The sequence below is a fragment of the Medicago sativa genome, chromosome 2 (assembly GCF_051527215.1).
Source record: "Medicago sativa cultivar Bolivia chromosome 2, Bolivia_mono, whole genome shotgun sequence".
NCBI classification, from domain to species: domain Eukaryota; kingdom Viridiplantae; phylum Streptophyta; class Magnoliopsida; order Fabales; family Fabaceae; genus Medicago; species Medicago sativa.
The window spans coordinates 57,052,314-57,058,313 of record NC_140750.1 but is presented as its reverse complement, the minus strand read 5'-3'; positions in this window follow the sequence as shown (position 1 = coordinate 57,058,313).

Genomic DNA, 6,000 nt, shown 5'->3' with positions numbered 1-6,000 from the left:
ATCCGTAAAAACCTGCCTTTTTTTTTATTTTAATAAAGCCCAAACAATAGCGCTTGTGTAAAACGCTATCTATACCCCCCTTGAACAATAGCGTTTTTTAAAAAGCGCTATTAGTGCAAACCAAAATAATAGCGTTTTTAGAAAAGCGCTATCTAACCTAGTTTTTTACATGTTTTTCTTAGCGCTTTCCGAAAAGTGCTATAATAGGTCTATGAGTTGCATTTTTATTAGCGTTTATCCATAAGCGCTATTAAAATTGTGCTATTAAAAGCCAAAATTGTGGTCATGGACAAAGTGCATGATTTCAACTTGACCACAAAATAATGATCAATAAAAAATGAAATTAAAAACTATTAAAGAATAATGATGAATCACTTTTTATTTTAGGGTTTCAACGAGTTAATGGGTTCAATTTATTGAGAATTTCAGGATTTTAAGGTTTTAAAGAATTTGTACTGACCATAGAAGAGAAAAAGGATTTCAGGAGGGTCAACAATATTGAATGAGGTTTATAGGTTCATGGTGAATGACGACATTGTAAGAGAATATGAAGAAGGCATTCTATGTAGAATAAGTGTGAGTGACAATGGCAATAAAAAAAAGATTGAAGGGTTTCGCAGTGATGATTGTGGGAAGAAGATCAAGGTGTTTTTTAGTTTTTGGAGGCTGCGCGATATTTTGGACTTAGAGTGAGTTTTTGGAAGCAGTGAGAAGAACATGATTTATGGGAAAATTAATGCATGAAATGAAAATTGTCGGTGTTTTTATTTATTTTTTTGGTAGAAAACCTATGCTAACACTTTTACATAAACCTACTAGTTTTTTTTTTTTTTGAGAGAATAAACCTACTAGCTTGATTAGAGCCAGCATGTCCTCAAACTCGCCGAACAACCTTCCATTCTTAAAGCATCGTCCGTGCTTGCTCAACCACAAAACATTGAGCATCTACGACATTATTCCAAATCTTGTTATTTCTTTTCTTCCAAATACTCCTTGAAATACAAGCAAAATGTGCAGCCTCATCAATTGTTGGATTTTGAAGAATTTGAAAGATTTAACCTGGAGTTTCTTGATATTGATTAACCGCAACATCAAAAAAGTGGAGTCGTGCAATAATTTGCCATAGCTTCGGCTGCTAGAACAATTAAAAACACATGTGCACTATCCCATCATAAATATCACATACAACTCAATTTGTAGGGTAATTCAGGCCTTTCTCCTTGAGCCTCACCCAGGTTGGAACACATTTTCTACACAATTTGCAGATAAATTCTTTTACCTTCGATGGTACTTTCGAACTCCAGAACAGATGCCAACCGACCGTTCAATTTAAAGTGAGACGTATCAAGTAACTTCCGAGTAAGTAAATGATATGAACTTTTAACATTGTAGTCTATGTTTCCTTCAACTCGCCAAACACACTTATCATCGATAACTGAAGCACATAGAGGTGAGCTGGATTTTGGTAAACTACTGAACTGGTTTTAAGACTAAGGCGAGCGAGATCAGCCAGCAAATCTCAAGACCGTTTGCATTCGATTGTTCAATTTTGTTTGGTGACTATTTTAGCGAACTATGAATATAACCGTCAAAATCCAGAAACAGGGTGAGACCCGTCGAGATTATCTTCAATGGATCGATGCAAAAGCTTTAAAAAAGGATTTAAAGGATAAAGGAAAAAGAAAAAAGTCTAGAAATTGCATTAAGGTAAATGAATGTAAAAAAGGTTGGTACACAGATTCATACGTTATGGCTTGTTTACTCATTTCTCTTTTGTGTGTGTGAGGATAGTTTGAGTGTGTAAGCTTTCAGTATGTTTGAATTGTGACCTGTTTTCCATAGAGGAAAATGCTACTTATACTAAGTAACTACCTACGGACATGTTTAGGACGTAACCTCTAGTAACTGCTATGGGCGTATTTGAATTCCAAATAACGCCTCTTCGACGAGAAACCACCATTTAGCTCCTCTGTTCGATGCCAACCGTTCTTCGACATCTTCTTCGCTCCGTCGAACCATCCTTTCGATCAGCAAACCTTCTGGTCTTCACTTCGACTGTCGAACTTGAGATTTGAGCTTGCTTCATTCTCTTCAAAATCTGAGTCAAACTTTCTTGACTGCATTTATTATAGCCTTTTGAAAATACAGGCTAACATAGGGCTGGTCACAACATTTACCCACTCCAGTCGTCACATGAATGTACCTTGCCATAAATTTGAAACAATTCTAAACAGACAGTCAAGTTACAGTTATTTACACACTTAAAGGACATTGAGGGTTATGACTTGGCTTAGGTTAAGGGTGAATATATTTTAGAAAGTAGGCTAACAAAAGAACTTGGAGTTAGTTCACTAACCTAGGAATTCCTACTAAACATTAATGTGTTGCCAACCTTTTCCTTCCTTGATTCAAACAAGATGGGTAAAACAATATAACTATTTGTCTTTTATTTTTGACAAGAAAATTTGTTGAAGAGACCATTATTTGGCTCTTGATTTTTGTTTCTATTTTTTTTTTTGTAGATCCATGGTCATCAACATTTTTTTCATTCATTTTTTTTTCTTTTTCTAACAAATGTGTTCTACTGTTACCCCTCCACAAACTTAAAATGTTGGTAATTCCAAAGAGCAACCCCAAACTTAGTTTCAAACCATACGCAGCTATAATAATACCTATCTAACTCAAAGTGAAATCAAACAGGGTGCATTAAAAGTTCAGGACTTTGAGTCTCAAAGTGGTTTCGCAAAGGATAATAAGAATATAAAGGGTGGCTTGAAAGGCTCAAGGTACCAAATAAAATGCCTCATGTGTATAATAAGCCCTACTAGCACCCTAGCAAATCATATGACTCAAAGAACAAAGTGATTTTAAGAAAAATTGTTTAATCTTGAAGAATTTATGAACAATGAGTTTTTGAGACCTAGAGAGAATATATGCAAATGATTCAACACTTTTGGTGTTATGTGGATGTGAGAATATATAGAAAAGGAGGAGAAGTGCAAATTTTTGTTCAGAAACAACTATTTGAATCGATTCATTAAAAGCTTGAATCAATCTAGACAGTTTAAGACAAGGCTGGAGAAGAGAAAAATGATATGATGATTGATACGTATCTTACAAGCTTTGAATCGATTCAAAATAACCCAGGATGAAGATTGATACGATTCAAAGTATTTTGAATCGATTCAACACAAGTCAGAAAGATTTTGTGATATGATTCAACCAATTTTAAGTCGATTCAAAAGTGAATCGATTCAAATTTTCATGAAATGATTCACTCAAAGTTAGAAACTTTGAGGGATGTGATTGAGACTAAAATGAATTGATTCACACGATGCTAGAAACACATATTGCTAAGGTGCTTTAATATATTATAAGGCTAAACTAACAAGAGGCAAGATAACTAAAGATTGAAACATCATCAAAACAAGCTATGTTAGAGCAAGATAAGCTTCAGACTCTTTCTTCGACTGCAGGGTTTTAATCTTTTCTTGAAGTTTTGAAATGGCAAGATCATATTGCTCCAACTTCCTCTTATAATCTGGGACATGCTGCTTGTAATTGTGGATCTTGTTTTTAGAATTCTCGACTATAGCCAAAATTTTGTTTCGACGTTTAGTCTGATCTGCGAGCTTTAGTTGATCATCCTTTCTCTGTTGAAGGTTGTAACAGTCCGTTTTTCGCTAGAATTATTTTAATTATTTATTATGTGTGTTTATATGTGTTTGCGTGTGATTATTTATCTATGTGTGTATTTTATTCGGGAATTAGTGAATTTTGGCTTAAGAAGGATATTTTGGTCATTTTTGATTCAAGGGTATTTTGATCATTTGGTGAGCAAGGGTAAATTAGTCATTCCATTAAGAGGGTTATTTTTGGTGTTTTAAGTGGGAATAATTATTTTACTAAGTTACTAGTGAGTTGGGGTAATTATTTAGAGACAATAATTATTCGTTATTTTGACGGTTTAAGTATGTAGTAACTTTGGTGAATTAGTTGGTAAGAATATTGAGCCCATTAAGACAATTAGATACTTAGCTCAATTATGTGGTGACTATATAAACACAAACCTTGTGAGAAAAATTAGGTTATTACATTCATTCACTCATTTTACAAACATTTTGAAAGAGAGGTAGAGAGAGAAAGTGAATCAAGAGGAGATAAAAGAGGAGCTAGAGAGAGAAAGCTTGGGATTGGAGGCTAGGAGCTAAAGTGAAGTTAGGGTTTGGATTCTTGAAGATTAGAGGTAAGGGGGATGGTCTCTTTTCATCAATTAAGTCATAATCTATTATTTTCAATTATGAGTTTAAGTGCTTTTGTGGGAATTGTGACTTTTGTGATTTTGAATGATGAAATTCATGCTCTTAATTCATGTGAATCTATGGGTATGATAAATTTCATGAAATTGTTGTGTTAAGAGCTTAAACTTCATAGTTGTTGGTGTTGTTGTTGAGTTGTTTTGATGATTTTTGATTAATTGATTGTAAATCATGAATTGGTTAGTGATTATTGTTGAAACATGTTTGAATTTACTTCATGAATGTTTGTTTATGTTTGTATGTCGATGGGGGTTTGAATTGGTGTGGTTGTTTATGATGTTTGAATGAAAAAAGAGAAAATGGTGGTTTTTGGTGAAAATGAGATAAATGATGAATTTGAGGTGAATTGTTGTTATGATCTGATGTTTGTTGTGGTTTTGAATGCCTTTTAATGTTTATAAACTAGTGTACAATTTTTGGGATCGAATTTGGGGTCAAGGGGATCAAAAATGGGATTTTGGGGTGAAAAATTAGAAGTTCCCGAGAGGGAACCAAAATTAATGTGTTGCGAATTTGTGTAGCTGGTTTCCACGCGCATGACGCCCTCAACAAACTTCACGCCGTCAGGCATTATGCAGCGAATTCCACTTCTCCTACGCTGCGGTCCTAAGGAAGAGTAAATCATGACACATTCACTATCTGAACTGTCACCCCCAGAGCTATCCGAACTAGTGGAAAAATCTGGAAAAAAAAGGGTGCCCAAAATATCCATCCTCAAAGACAACCCAATCGATCGTCTCGTCGGGACGCTTCACATGCCTAATACTTTGATTCCACAACTCTTTCTTTTCCTCGGCTGTTAAGGGTGGGATTATCCTACCTGAATCATCACACTCCCTAAGTAAAACAATCACTACTCCCGACACAATAACACTAACTTTGAAAGGAAAAAAAAAGGCTCGGATAAGGGATTACCTTAGGAATGACGAAAATGAAAGCACGAAGGCGGCAAAGGAGGAAAGTTGCTACCAAGTAGGAGGAGGACGGAGAAGGAAGAAGCTCCAACGAAATGAAAGAAATAAAACGGAAAGGTACAAGAAAATTTGGTTTAAATGGACCAAAATCGTGCCTAGGGAACTGCAAAAGGTCACCGGACGATGGGTGAGACGTGTCAAAATCCCCCGTCCCAGAAACACGTCAGCAGAAAATGAAAGGCCATCGCAAGATGACCGTTGGATCTGTCAGATAGGAGAGCATCGCCCTCGCCCTCCATGCAAGGATGATCCTGCCTCCCAATGGGTTCCAGACGCCGACAAATTCATGGAATCAACTAAATTATTTTGCCTCGTCCCAAGCCTCATGCTTGGGGGGCTTGTGGACCGGGGGAACCCATGAAAGGACACAAGCCTTTAGAATAGTGCAGCTAAGCATTCGCCTCATGACTAAAAACCACACACATCCAACCGTATCTAGAATCAAACCACTTCGCCTTGTCCCAAGACTCGTGCTTGGGGGGCTTGTGCACCCGGAAAGCCCAGATAAGGGACGGAGCAACCTTAGCTAGGGCCAGCTCGCCTTCCGAATAGGGCCAACTCGTGCTTGGATAAATTAGTTGTGATATTTAAAAGGATGACTTTAGTATACTTTTGCTTACATTTGAGACCATCAATTTTTTTATTTTGTTTCTTACATTCGAGATGTGAAGGAGTACCAACTTTTTCTACATAAAGTTTATGCATAG